Below are 15,589 nucleotides of genomic sequence, written 5' to 3'. Positions count from 1 at the left end.
CAGCCATATACTTAGCCTCCCGTAAAGGCCTCACACTGCCCTCCACAGGGGCTGCACCCTACTACTTCCATAAGAACAGTGAATAGCTGTGTCTGTTTCTCCACATTTCTAACACTTTATTTTTTAAACAGTTTTATTCACACACCATAAAGTCCATCCTAAGTGTACAATCAGTGGCTCCCAGTATAATACATAGCCATGCCTTCACCATTTCTTCTGTAAAGAAAGAAGAGGGAAAAATTAAAAATAATAAAAAAAGAAACAGAATATAATAAAAGCAATAAAGAATAAAAAATAAAAAGAAGAAACAACAGCAACACAAAGAATCCCATAAACCTTCCTTATACTCCCCTTTTATTGACATTTAGCTTTTGTGTATTGTCTTTGGTACAGTTAATGGAAGACTATTCCAATGTATTTTTTTTCCATGTACCATTTCATTTTCAACGCCATACAAGGTTGACATTCATTTGTTCTCCTCGACTTTAGTTATATTTGTACATTTACTCACCATCATTGTCCACTCTAGGTTTCGCTAAGTTATACAGTCCCAGTTTTTATCCTCTGCTTTCCTTCTGGTGTCATAATTGCCCCTGGCCTTCCTCTTTCAACCTTATTCATACTCAGCTTTGTTCATTATACTTACAATATTGTGCCAACATCAGATAGTGTTGTGCTATCCATTTCTGGATCTTTATAATCAATCCTGTTGAATAGTCTGGACTCCTTCAGCATCTTCCTCTTTCTATCTCCTGATAACCTATGTTCTTAACTTTAACTCTCAGAGTTTGCTATTTATAGTTAGTTCATATTAGTGAGACTACAGTATTTGTCCTTGTGTTTCTGGCTAATTTCACTCAACATAATGTCATCAAAATTCATCCACATTGTTACATGCTTCATCATTTTATTCTGTCTTACAGATGTGTGATATTCCATCATATGTCTTTACCACAGCTTGTTTAGCCATTCTTCCGTTGATGGACAGTTGGACTATTTCCATATCTTGGCAGTCATGAATAGTGCTCCTATAAACTTCAGTGTGCAAATGTCTATGTCCTTTCCTTCAGTTCCTCTGAATATATACCTAGTAATGGGATTGCTGGATCATATGGCAATTCTATATTTAGCTGCCTAAGGAACTGTCAAATCGTACCATTCTATGCTCTCACCAAGAGGGAATAAATGTGCCTCTTTCTCCATATCCTCTCCAACACTTGCTGTTTTTTGTTTTGTTGTTATTGTTGTTAATGGCCATTCTAATGAGCATGAGATGATATCTCATTGTGGTTTTGATTTGCATTTCCCTAATAATAGCTAGTGAAATTGAGCATCTTTTCATATGTTTTTGAGTCCTTTGTATTTCCTCTTTGGAAAATTGTCTATTTCTTTTGTTGATTTTTTTAATAGGGTTGTTTGTCTTTTTGTTGTGTTATAGGATCTATATATTCTAGATATTAAACCCTTATCTGAGAACTGTTTTCCAAATATGTCTTCCATTGTATAGGCTGCCTTTTTACTTTTCTGACAAAATCCTTTGATGTGCAAAAGTATTCAGTTTTGAGGAGATCCTGTTTATCTATTTCTTCTTTCATTGCTTGTGCTTTGGGTAAAAGGTCTAGGAAACCACCTCCTATGGGATTTATCTTTATTTAAAAGACACTGCAAGATATGAAATTCCACATAGAAATAAGAAACACATTGAGAGGAGAGGCTTCATACAGTATGTACAGTTTGGAACTGTTCAAGTATGGTTTTGTTGTAAAAAGTGCTACATAACAAATCACATTTAAAAGCAGTTCTTAGTAGAGAAACAACAAGACAAATTTATACCAAACGTAGTACGCAAACAACTTTAGACCTCAGCTGTACAATCAAAAAGTTAAAAGTCCCAGGAATGCCGTCTTGAACTTGGAAGGTATAGCCTTCAGAGGTAGTTTCTGGTACAACATTCTGATCTTCTTCCTCTCCTGAGAAATACTTTAATTAATCAAGCTTAATTAAACCTTGTACACAGACTCATTTTCATGGTTTTATAGAGCTTCAGTTTTCTCCAAGCTGCCACATTCTTCAATCATGATGCTAAGTTTCTCAGTTTCACCTAATTTCACAGCACCCTGGAAGATATTTGAAATGGCATCCAGAAAAAAACAGAATAATTTTGGTATCTTTCACAGTTAAAAAGTTCAACAAAGATTCTGTTATGTCACAATGGACAAGGTATACAATCTGTTCAACTGTTCCACCACTTCTGTAGTTGGTCACAGCACATACAGCTTCCTTTTGTGTTTTAAAATCTGCCTTGGAACGAATGTTAATTTGTAATGGGACTAACCTATGATTCACTATTTGCTGATTCTGGTCCTAACTGCCAACTGTGATGTTCGAAGCTGTCCATGTAGTTTCCTTCTGAATATTAGTTTTGGGATTAGTTAGCAGGTTGGGAAAGGCAGCAAGTGCTCCAGCATCTGTTGCAACCTGAGTCTGTTCATCTGTACCAGGGACAATATTTCCTATGGTTCTTAGTGCAGGAGTCACAATTGGCAATTTGGTAGCCTCTAGAAGCTTCACAAGCCAAGGCACAGCTCCAATTTTCACAGCCATTTCTGTCCATTCATTCGGACCATCAGCAAGATAGAAAATGGCTCAGCAGATATCTGCTAAGACTTCTGGATCATCATGATGCAGGAAATGCACTGAAGTAGGAAGAATTTGCTCAATAGCATCTAATGAGGGTACAGGGTTCTTGTTTTGACAAAGATTGGGAAGTGTACAGGTAAGATTATGTAAATAACCACATGCTAAAGATGACATATCAGGAACTGCAAGTAGAGCCAACAGAGGATCAGCTACACCATATTTGATAGCCAAGTCTCGGAAATGTGAGCCATCATCTGCAATGTTTCCTTCAGTCCATACAACTTGTTCAGTGATGTACATGTGGGGAGATGCCAACAGACAAATGGATATTGGGATAATACCTCCATCTACAGAACATCCTTGGTCTGTTCTGATGTCCCAGAAGCAATGTTAATGAGTACCCAAGCATATTCAGACTGAATGGGAATACAACCAGTTCTGCCCAAGAACACAAATTTTGGAATCAAACTGTCATGGTTAGGTTAATGTATCAACTTGGCCAAGTGGTGGTACCTGTTTCTTGGGTTGGGTAAGTGCTGGCCTGTCTGTTGCAATGAGGATATTTCATAGAATTAAATCATGATCATGTCAGCTACATCCACAGCTGATTCCATTTGTAATCAACCCAAGGGGAGTGTCTTCTGCAATGAGTAATGCTTAATCTGATCACTGGAAACCTTTTGAGGAGGATTCAGAAGAGACAGGCTCTTCTGTCTTGGCTGATGAGCCTCTCCTGTGGAGTTCATCCAGACCCTCCATCAGAATCATCGGCTTCACAGCCTGCCCTATGGATTTTGGACTCTGCATTCCTGCAGTCATGTGAGACACTTTTATAAATTTTATATTTGTGAGTGTTTCCTGTTGATTCTGTTTCTCTAGAGAACCATCCCAGATTATGTTGTCTATGGTGGGCTGTTTTTTCCTAGAAAGCAGTTTCCTAGCAGTGTGAGTAGATTGGAACTGGCTTTCCAAATTGTTGCTATTTATGCCTTTGACGATGTCATCATCAGACCAATTTACAGTACCCTGGTTATTATACTTTTCCTGCAGTAGAGAAGTAGAAAAGAGCTGACATTTCTCCTTTTCAGTATCTGGTCATCCTTCTTAGCTTTCCTCAGCTCCACATTGACTTCTATATGCCACTGCCTGATTTCTGTACTGTCTTTCCCCTTGTTCTTGAATCTCTTAAGGCAGGTAGCTGGTGAATTAGCATTCTCATTGGTGGACATGGTTTTGAGACAAAGGGAGAAAGCTCAGGAGTGGGCTTGGGTTTCCACAAGAGATGATATGGGGCTCACAGGCTGCAGGTCTACTGCACTCAAAATGTCTATCACAACTTGACCTGAAGACAGTCTCTGATCCATTTTTAGTTAATTTTTGTAAAGGGGTCCTCTTTCATTCTTTTGGATATGAATATCCAGCTCTCCAAGCATCATTTGTTGAAGAGGCTGCTCTGTCCAAAGATCCGTTGTCCATAGATGAAAGGGTCTCTTTCTGAATATTTGATTTGATTCCGTTGGGCAGTATACTATCTTTATGCCAATACCATGCTGTCAGGTGACTGTATATAAAATTAATGTACAAAAATGGTAATGCTTCTATAAACAGGAAATGAGCTAATCAAAGAGTCAATTAAGAAAATAAATTATATTCAAAATAGCAACCAAAAGAACAAAGTACTTAGGAATAAACTTAACTAGTGTGCTGGTTTGAAAGGATGTATGGACCCTAGAAAAGCCATGTTTTAATCAAAATCCCATTTTGTAATGGCAGAATAATCCCTATTCAATACTGTATGTTTGAATCATCTCCTTGGAGGTGTGATTTAATGAAGAGTGGTTGTTAAGCTGGATTTGGTGACGACATGTCTCCACCCATTTGGGTAGGTCTTGGTAAGTTTCTGGAGTCCTATAAAAGAGGAAACATTTTGGAGAATAAAAGTAATTCAGAGAGAGCAGAGAATGCTGCAGCACCATGAAGCAGAGAGTCTATCAGCCAGCACTTTGGAGATAAAGAAGGAAAACGCCTCCCAGGGAGCTTCATGAAACAGGAAGCCAGGAGAGAAAGCTAGCAAATGACGCTGTGCTCGCCATAAGTCTTTCCAGATGAGAGAGAAACCATGACTGTGTTTGCCATGTGCCTTCTTGGATGAGAGAGAGACCCTGAACTTCATCAGCCTTCTTGAACCAAGGTATCTTTCCCTGGATACCTTTGATTGGACATTTCTATAGACTTGTTTTAATTGGGACATTTTCTCAGCCTTATGACTGTAAACTAGCAACTCATTAAATTCCCCTTTTAAAAAGCCATTCTGTTTCTGGTATATTGCATTCTGGCGGCTAGCAAACTAGAACAACTAGCGGCATAAAGAACTTGTACAGAAAACTATGTAACATTGCTTAAAGAAATCAAAGAAGATCTAAATAGGTAGAAAGACCTTCCCTGCTCATGGATAGGAAGGTTAAATATACTTAAGATGTCAGTTCTACCCAAATTGATCTATAGGTTCAACACAGTACTAATAAAAATTCCAACAGCCTATTTTGAAGACTTGGAAAAGCTAGTTACCAAATTCATCTGGAAGGCAGAGAGACCACAGAGAGCTAAAAGCATCCTAAAAAAAAAAAGAATAAAGTTGAAGGATTAACACTCCCTGACTTTAAACCTTTTATAAAGCCACAGTAGTCAAAACGGCATGGTATCTGTGCAAAAGATAGAAGCATTGACCAATGGAATCAAATCAAGAGTGTAGAAATAGACCACCAAATCTATGGTCAACTGATTTTATACAAGATTCCCAAATCCTCTGAATTGAGACAAAATAGTCTTTTGAATAAATGGGCATGGGAGAATTGTATCTCAGTAGCCAAAAGAATGAAAGAAGGTGGGCCATGGTGGCTCAGCAGACAGTGTTCTCGCCTGCCATGCTGGAGACCTGGGTTCAATTCCTGGTGCCTGTTCATGCAAAAATAATAATAATAATAATAATAATAATAAAGAAAGAAAGAAAGAGGACCTTTACCTTACACCCTATACAAAAATTAACTCAAAGTGGGTCAAACACCTAAATATAAGAACCATTCTCATTGGTGGACATGGTTTTGGGACAAAAGAGAAAGCTTTGAAAATCCTAGAAGAAAATGTAGGGAAACAACTTCAAGACCTTGTAATAGGAGGTAGCTTCCTAAACTTTACACCCAAAGTACAAACAGTGAAAGGAAAAAAGTAGATAAATGGAAGTCCTCAAAATCAAGTGCTTTTGTTCCTCAAAAGACTTTGTCAAAAAGGTGAAGACGCAACCAATTCAATGGGAGAAAATACTTGGAAATCCATATCAGATAAAGGTTTGATATGCTTTATACATGAGGAAATCATACAACTCAACAACAAAAGATCCAACAAGCCAATAATAAAATGTGCTAAAGATATGAATAGGCATTTTCCTGAAGAGCAAATAAATACAGATGGATAAAAAGCACATGAAGAGATGCTCATTTTCATTAGCTATAAGGGAAATGCAGATCAAGACTACAATGAGATACCACCTCACACCTATAAGAATGGCTGCTATTAAACAGGAAACTACAAATGTGGAGAGGATGTGGAGAAATTGGGACACTTACGCACTGCTGGTGGAAATGTATAATGCTATAGCCACTGTGGAAGAGAGTCTGGCAGTTCCTCAGAAAACTAAATATTAAGTTGCTCTATGACCTGGCAACATTACTCGGTATATACCCAGAAGAGCTGAAAGCAGTGACAGCAAACAGACATTTGCATACCAATGTTCATAGCAATATTATTCACAATCACCAAAAGATGGAAACAGTCCAAGTGCCCAGCAACAGATGAGATTAACAAAGTGTGGTATATACATACAATAGAATATTCTGCAACATTAAGACAAAATAACATCCTGAATTCTACAACAGTAAGACGAAATGACGTCCCGAATTCTACAGCAGTAAAGACGGAATTACGTCCCGAATTCTACAGCAGTAAGACCGGATGACCTCCCGAATTCTACAGCAGTAAGACGAAATGACGTCCCGAATTCTACAGCAGTAAGACGGAGTGACGTCCCGAATTCTACAGCAGTAAGACGAAATGACATCCTGAAACACATGACAAGATGGATGAGAATTGAGGACATAATTCTGAGTGAAATAAACCAGACAAAAAAGGGTAGATACCACATGCTTCCATTTTTCATGACCATGGTAAAGGTAAAGTCAGAGGCTTATAGTACAGAATATAGGGGACCTAGAGATACACAGAAGCTAGAAATGGGTGAACGGTCAGCTAATGAAGTTGAACTGAAATGTAAGGGAATAGAAAGAAGTGAAGGCAGGAAGGTGAGCATGATTGAAAGGGGTTATATAGACCCATGTATCCTACTGATTAACAATACAAATAAGTTCTTGCATGAACTACTTCAAAGGTTAAAAAAGTAATAATAATTACCATGCTCTTTTGACCGCTGTAACTTTGTAATATGATGTAAATCAGATAGTGTGAGACCTCCCTCTCTACGTTTCTTTCACAAGGTATTTTTAGCTGTTTGGGGCACTCTGCCCTTCTGAATAAATTTGGTTATTAGATTTTATCTTTCTGCAAAGTAAGCTGTTTGAGAGTTTAATTAGTATTGCATTGAATCTATAAATCAATTTAGGTAGAATAGACATCTTAGCTAAATTTAATCTTCCAATCCATAAACATGGTATGTCCTTCCATTTATTTAGGTCTTACTTGATTTCTTTTAGTAATTTTTAAAAAGCTTTCTATGTATAAGTCTTTATGCCTATTTGAAAGGATTTATGTACCCCAGAAAAGCCATGTTTTGATCCTAATCAGTCTTGTGGCAGCAACGGTTTCTTCTGATCCCTATTCAGTACCGAAGGTTGGAAACTTGATAAGGTTACCTCGATGGAGGTGTGACTCAATTGTCAGTATTAAACTTGACTAGATGGAGATGTGACTCCATCCATTCGGGTGGGTCTTGATTAGTTTACTGGAATCCTATAAAAGAGGAAATATCTTGGACAAAGCTGGAGATTCTGAGAGAGCAGAGAATACCACAGAACCATGAAGCAGAGAGTCTACCAACCAACGACGTTTGGAGATGAAGAAGGAAAATGCTTCCTCGCGAGCTTCATGAAACCAGAAGCCAGAAGAGGAAGATAGCAGACTTCACCATGTGCCCTTCCAGATGAGAGAAGTACCTGAACGTCATCAGCCTTCTTGAACTAAGGTATCTCTCCCTGAATGTCTTAGATTGGACATTTCTGTATCCTTGCACTAATTGGGACATTTTCATGGCCTTAGAACAGTAAACTAGCAACTTATTAAATTCCCATTTTTAAAAGCCATTCTGTTTCTGATATATTACATTTCTAGCAAATTAGAACAGTCATTTATGTCCTTGGTTAAATTTGTTCCTAAAAATTTGATTCTTTTGATTTCTGTTATAGATGGACTTTTTATCTTGATTTCCTCCTCAGATTGCTCATACTGTTGTATGGAAGCACTACAGATTTTTGCGTGTTGATCATGCATCCTACCACTTCGCTGGCACAATGTTGACAACAGTGGTGCCATTGGGCATCCTTGTCTTTATTCCAGTCTTACTGGGGAAGCTTTCAGTCTTTCCTTATTGAGTTATGATATCAAGCTGTGGATTCTTCATATATTCCCTTTATCATGTTGAAGAAGTTCTCTTCTGTTCCTGTCCTTTGAAGATTTTTCATTAAAAAAGGATATTGAATCTTGTCACATGCCTTTTCTGCATCATTCAAGATGATCATGTGGTTTTTCTGTTTCGATTTATTGATGTGATTTATTATGTTCATTTTCTTGCATTGAAGCAGACTTTCATACCTGGAATAAAACCCACTTGGTCATGGTGTACAGTTCTCTTTAATATGCTTCAGGATTTGATTTGCAATATTTTGTTGAGGAGTTTTATATTTATATTAATTAAAGATATTGATCTGTAATTTTCTTTTCTTGTAGTATCTTTGTCCGGCTTTGTTATTAGGATGTAGTTGGCTTGATAAAATGAGTTAGGTAGCTTTTTCTCATCTTCAAGTTTTTAAAAAATACTTTTATTGTAAGCTTTAACATACATTCTATACATGGTGTGCAATCATTGGCTCACAATATCATCACATAGTTGTGTATTCATCACCATGATCATTTCAGAACATTTCCATCACTGCAGAAAAAGAAATATAAAGAAAAAAGAGACGGTTCATACATCCCATACCCCTTATCTTTCCCTGTCATTGACCACTAGTATTTCATTATACCCAATTTATTTGATCCCTTCTCTCCCATTATTTATTTATTTTTATACATATTTTTTGCTCATCTGTCCATATCCTAGATAAGAGGAGCATCAGATAAAAGGTTTTCACAATCACACAGTCACATTGTAAAAGCTATGTCATTATACAATCATTTTCAAGAATCAGGGCTACTGGAACATAGCTTAACAGTTTCAGGCACTTACACCCCGTCACTCCGGTACACCATAAACTAAAAAGAATATCTATATAATGTATAACAGTAACCTCCAGGATAACCTCTCAACCCTGTTTGAAATCTCTCAGCCACTGAATCTATTTTGTCTCATTCTCTCTTCCACCTTTTGGTCAAGAAGGCTTTCTCAATCCCTAGATGCTGGGTTCTGGCTTATCCCAGGAGTTCTCTCCCATGTTGCCAGGAAGATTTACCCCCCTGGTAGTCATGTACCACATACGGGGAAGGGCAGTGAGTTCACCTGCCAAATTGGCTTAGAGAATCCGCATCTGAGCAACAAAAAAGGTTCTCTGGGGGTGACTCTGAGACCTAATTTTAAGTAGGTTTAGCCTATCCTTTGCAGGATTAAGTTTCTTAGGGGCAAACCCAAGATTGAGGCCTCAGCCTATTGATTTCGTTGTCTCCACTCCTTGGGAGAATATTGGAAATTCTTCAAATGAGTAAGTTGAATATTCCTCCCTTTTCCCTGTCCCCCAAGGGGACTTTGCAAATACTTCTATTCATTGCCTAAATAATTGTGGGATATATCGAGGCATCACATTAACCTTGACAAACCAAAAAGATCTCTCACCCTATACAAGAGTCCATGTACTTAATAGTATTCAACTAAACTGACCATAAAGTTAAATTAGGTAATGTACTACCCAAAATAAAAATTTTGTACCACTAAACATCTGTCCCTTTGGTGATACCTTTTATTTAATCGGCTGTTAAAAAAGTTAAAAAAAAAAAAAAAAAAAAGGATATCCTTTTCAAAGCCAGTCCCCTGCCTCTGGGTTTGCACATCAAGAGCTAGAGTTAGTACCCAGCTCTATGTCTCCCTTTTCATGAGGCACAGCCCTTTTCAGTACTCTGAGCTCAGGGAACACTAAAGGTCTCTTTCTCTCTCTCTCTCTCTCTGTCTCTTTTTTTTGGCAGCTTCACCTCCTCTCTCCTGGGAGAGACTTCAGGACTCCTTTTCTGATTGCTCTGGGTTTATCTTTTCTTGGAGCTTGTATTCAGCAGTCCTGATTTCTTAATTAAATCCACAGTTTGAACCTGCTTGAGCTCTCGTTGCCTTGCTCCTAGTAAAGATTGCTTCCTTTTCTACTGGGGAAGTGTCTCCAAAATAGCCTGCCATGCCAGATGGGGATGGGACGCCAATTTCCACAAGTTTTGGAGACTTTACTTATAGTTCTGCATTGTGAGCCATTCCAGGCTGGTGTATGATATATGTCTAGTCATGAAAGTTTTCCCAAAGAGTTGTTGCAGATAATTCCTGGCTATTTACTAGCTGCCTTAGAGGACTAATAAAATTCTACACTTCCTTATACTGCCATGTTGCCCTGCCTTTAAATCTATGCCTGTGTTTGTAAGGAGTTTTAAAAATTGGACCCAAAATGTCTTCAGTAGGATGGAAAACAATGTACTATATGTTATTTGAAGAATAATTGTAAATATATTATAGTCTAACTCTTCCTCTTGAATGGAACAGGGGAAATAGGATCAGATTAAAAGCTTTTGAGTAAACATCCACAAGCACTTTCCCAATTAAGGTTTATTAATAGTAGGAAGGTTATTTTTAAGGTTGTAATTGCCTTGCCTTCCCCAACTTAAGATTGTAATTACCTTCCCCAGAGAAAGAAGCATTATATGGTATAAATACAGTCCTCTGGGGTTAATAAATTACATGGGAACTTAAAGTCCTTCTGACATAGGTATTTTTAGAAACCATTACTAAGCTAAAACCATTACTAAGAACATTATTAAATCAGTGATCTTATAGTGTATCCCAGTGAGCTTTAAAAAATATATATATATTTATTTACTCTTGATAAACTTTGCTTTGCCAAATGCAGACACATTCTCAAAAAGAGTTTTAATAGTGTTTCAAGCAATATTATACCTTTGTTACTTCTTTACTTGAGCTTTCCTTTAGTTCTGTGAACATATGACTACTCTGACATCATCTTCTGTTAAATCTAACATGGATATGGTCAGTCTCATTTTCTGTTACGTGGGTCAGAACACCTGCCTGGTGTTTTGTTGTTGTTGTTTTGCATGCCTCATAATTTTTAGTAGAGATCTGAACATTTTAGATGATCTATTGTAGCTCTCTGGGTGCTGCCTAGCCCCTAACAACTCTGGAATTATTATTAGTATTTGCTTATTTATTTGTTTAGTGACTGGCTGTCTTGTTTTAGTAAGGTTATCCACCCTTCATAGAATTAAGACTAACTCAGGTTTGGATTTTCCCCACAGCCACCCTGATAGGGCCACTCTTTCCCTCACTGCCTCAGCTACTAACCTCCACTTGTTGCTGGCAGCTTGCTCAGTTCTTGCAGTGCCCAGGGGAATAGATTCTTCTACAAACTCCCGTAGTCAAATTGTGGCTCCTTCTCAGTGGTTTCTAAGGTCACTTTAATTTGTTCTGACCCCAGAGGGTACCTACCAAGCTGTCTTGTTTTCCTATTGCCTTCTGGAAACCAGCCCACCTGCAGTCTGGTATCTTCATTAAATCCATGAGTTTCTTACCAATTGCATTTCTTTTTTTATTTTTAATACAATTTTATTGAGATATATTCACACAGCAAATAATCTGTCCAAAGTATATGGTCAATGGCTCACAGTATCATCATATAGTTGTGCATTCATCACCACAATTATTTGACCATTTTCATTGCTCCAGAATAAAAATAGAAATAAAAAAGAACACTCAGAACATCCCATACCTCTCATCCCCCCTATTATTTATTTACTTTTCATCTTTATTTTCTTACTCTTCTGCCCATACACTGGATAAAGGAAGTCTGTCTCAAGGTTTTCACAATCACACGGTCACCTCATAAAAGCTGTATTGTTATATAATCATCTTAAAGAATCAAGGCTACTGGATTACAGTTCAACACTTTCATGTCTTTCCTTCTAGTTATTTTAATACACTAAAAACTAAAAAGAGATATTTATATAATGCATAAGAATAACCTCCATAAAGTCTTCTTTACTCTATTTGAAATTTCTCAGCCACTGAAACTTTGTTTTGTTTCATTTCTCTTCCCCCTTTTAGACAGAAAGGCATACTCAGTCCCACAATACCAGTGCCTGTCTCACCCTTTGGAGTCATGTCCCAAGTTGCCAAGGAGACATACACCCCTGGCAATCATGACCCATATAGTGGGGAGGGTAGTGAGTTTATTTGCAGGGTTGACTGAGCCAGAGAGAGGCCACATCTGAGCAACAAAAGAGGTTCTTTGGGTGTTACTTTTAAGCCTAATTATAAGTAGGCTTAGCTTCTCCTTTGCAGGATTAAGTTTCTTAAGGGCAAACAAGATTGAGGGCTTACCCTATTAAATTGGTAGTTCTTAATGCTTGTGAGACTATCAGGAATTCCCCACATCAGGAAGTTTAATATTTCCACATTTTCCCATAGTCCCTCAAGGGGACTTTGCAAATACCTTTTTATTTTTTGTCCAACATACTCTAAGATGTATCGGGGCATCTCACTGACCCGTACAAAACAACAAGATCTGACTCCCTATCCAAAGTTCCATGTAATTATGATGTTCGTGTAAACTAACCATACAAGTTAAATTAGAGCGTGCTATAGAAAATATAAATTTTGCACAAAATAAACATCTCTTCCTTTGGTATCGCGCAGAACTTGAAGTTTAAAACACAGTCAATAAAATCCTTTACCTGTTTGTCTGATTTACCTTAGTCCAACCCATATCAGCTTCTTTCATATCTTTAGTCAAAGTCTGATCTCTTTTTCAGCTTCTTTAACAGGTGCTGTATGGAGTAACGTGAATTTCATAGCCACAGAGCTCTAGCTCTGAGTGTCAAGTGTCATACAGATAACCGAAGTTCTAAGGAATGACCAGGTTATACACAAATCGCTCAGCATCTCAGAATTTAGAAATAACAGTTACAACTCAGGAATAGGTGTGACTGCCACTGAGAGCTTACATTCTAGGAACCTTTACAATAAACCTTCCCCTGATAACCTATCCTCTCGAATTCAGTTCTCTGAATTTGCACATTATAGGTCATCCATATTTGTGTAGCGTTATATTATTTGTCTTTTAATTTCTGGGTAATTTCACTCAATATTGGCCTCAAGTCATTCACCTAGTAGCATACCTCACAACTTCATTCCTTCTTGTAGCCACTTAGTATTCCATTGTATTTACACACCACAGTTAGCCTTTCTGTTCATCAATTGGTGTACCCTTAGGCCACCTCCATCCATTGCAAATCATAAACGCCAGTGTGTAAATGTCTGTTTGTGTCCCTGCTTTCAGTTCTTGCAAGTATATACCAAATGATGGGGTAGCAGGGTCATATGGCACTATGCTTAGCCTCTTGTGGAACCACCACTGTGCCCTCCGGAGGAGCTGCACCCTACTACTTACCTCCCATCAGTGAGTAGATACATCTCTCTCTCCACATTTTCTCCAGCACATGTACCTTTTTGTTTATTTTTAAATGGTTTCATTCACACTCCATACAATCCATCCTAAGTAAGCAGTCAGTGGTTCCCAGTATAATCACATAGTTATGCATTCACTACCACAATTATTCATTTGTTCTCCCTCATGTAAAAACTTTGATGTATTTGTGCATTTAATCACCATCATCATCCACTTTCGGATTCACTAAGTCATACAGTCTCTGTATGACTCTTTCCTTTATCTTCTTTATCTTCTCTTTCCTTCTGGTGTCTTACTGCCTCTAGCCTTCCTCTTTCAACAATACTCAACGTCCAACTTGTTTCAGTGTTTCACCACAACTTCTAGTGTTGTTTTGTTTATTTATTTTAAATGCACCTCATTTTTTTCAAGCACTTTGGGTTTATAGGAAAATTGTGCAGGAAGTATAGAGAGTTCCTCTATACCCCTACCCCCTCTATTACCATTTCCCCTGTTATTAACATCCTGCATTATTAGCATGGTTCATTTGCTTTAAATGATGAACCAATATTGATTATTATTAAATAACCTCCATGGTCTTTTTTTTTTAGGGTTCACTCTTTGTGCTGTGCAATTCTGTGGGCTTTGACAAAAGGCATCATGGTATTAATGGAAAAATGCCTTGTATCTTTTTGTCCAATACACTCAATAATCAATTGCTGAGACACCAGGGTTTCAAAGAGAGAAAGAATTTATTACTAGGCTCGTAGTAGGAGAACAGATGGCTTATTGGCCCAAATTCTGTCTCTGCAAACTGCAGTAATTCGTATAAATTTATTAGCAAAAATGATGGGCATGGTTTAGGATAATGAGTGCAGAGGCTCCAGATGATGTAATTAGATGTGATCTAATTTTTTGAGCATGTGTAGATTGAGTACATGCTTAGTCACAAGTAAGAAAATGACAGAAAAGTATGAGGTATAGGCAAATTGTAGATTAAAGTCTAAGCTATTGCACATGTCAGGCAGGCCCATTTCGGTTAGATCCAGTTTTGGATCAAGATAACTTTGGACTTGGGGTGGGTTAGTTCTGGACTGACGTAAGACCCTTTATTAATAAACATTAGAGGCTGTCTTTAGTGATTGTAAGACTCTACATTTGAAAAAAAAAAGACAATACATTGAAAAACTGGATAACTGGGCACAAATGAAGGTTAGTCACAAGTTTTTTACAATCATGGGGGCAGAAGATAAGGGCTATACAATCATTATTAGATATCAAAGCAACTGGATTACAATGTAGAGATATCAGGAATTTCCCTTTGTCTACTCTAATGTACCAGAAAGCAAAAAAAAAAAAGATCATTGTATAATAATTCAGTAATCAAAATCATCCCTTAAATCCTGATTTCTCAGTTATAATGGCATGTATCCATCATTACAGTATTGTATAGAATAGCTTCAGGATCCTAAAATTGCCTATGTGTTTCCCCCTCCCCTTGGCAATCACTGATTTTTTTTTATTAATAAAAAAATTAACAAAACAATAAGATATCATTCCATTCTACATACATAATCAGTAATTCTTAATATCATCACATAGTTGCATATTCATCATTACTTAGAACAGTTGCATCGATTTAGAAAAAGAAATAAAAAGACAACAGAAAAAGAAAACGATGACAGAGAAAAAAAGTTATACATACCATACCCCTTACCCCTCACTTTCATTTACCACTAGCATTTCAAACTAAATTTATTTTAACATTTGTTTCCCCTATTATTTATTTTTATTCCATATATTCTACTGTTTTGTTCATATGGTAGATAAAAGGAGCATCAGACACAAGGTTTTCACATTCACAGAGTCACATTGTGAAAGCTATATCATTGTTCAATCATCATCAAGAAACATGACTACTGGAACACAGCTCTAGATTTTCAGGCAGTTCCCTCCAGCCTCTCCACTACATCTTGAATAACAAGGTGATATCTACTTAATGCATAAGAATAACCTCCAGG

General features: G+C 37.3%; 1 protein-coding gene and 1 pseudogene across 17 annotated transcripts in view; one reads left to right on the top strand and one right to left on the bottom strand.

Moving 5' to 3' along the window:
- SPIRE1 (spire type actin nucleation factor 1) overlaps positions 1–15,589 on the top strand; it is a 362,107-nt gene that overhangs the window by 164,239 nt on the left and 182,279 nt on the right. The window lies entirely within an intron of this gene.
- LOC143662365 (importin subunit alpha-1-like) lies at positions 1,664–3,869 on the bottom strand (annotated as a pseudogene).

Source organism: Tamandua tetradactyla, chromosome 18 (assembly GCF_023851605.1).
Source record: "Tamandua tetradactyla isolate mTamTet1 chromosome 18, mTamTet1.pri, whole genome shotgun sequence".
Taxonomy (NCBI): Eukaryota; Metazoa; Chordata; class Mammalia; order Pilosa; family Myrmecophagidae; genus Tamandua; species Tamandua tetradactyla.
Note: the sequence above shows the minus strand (reverse complement) of the source record. Positions and strands in the feature narration are given on the sequence as shown.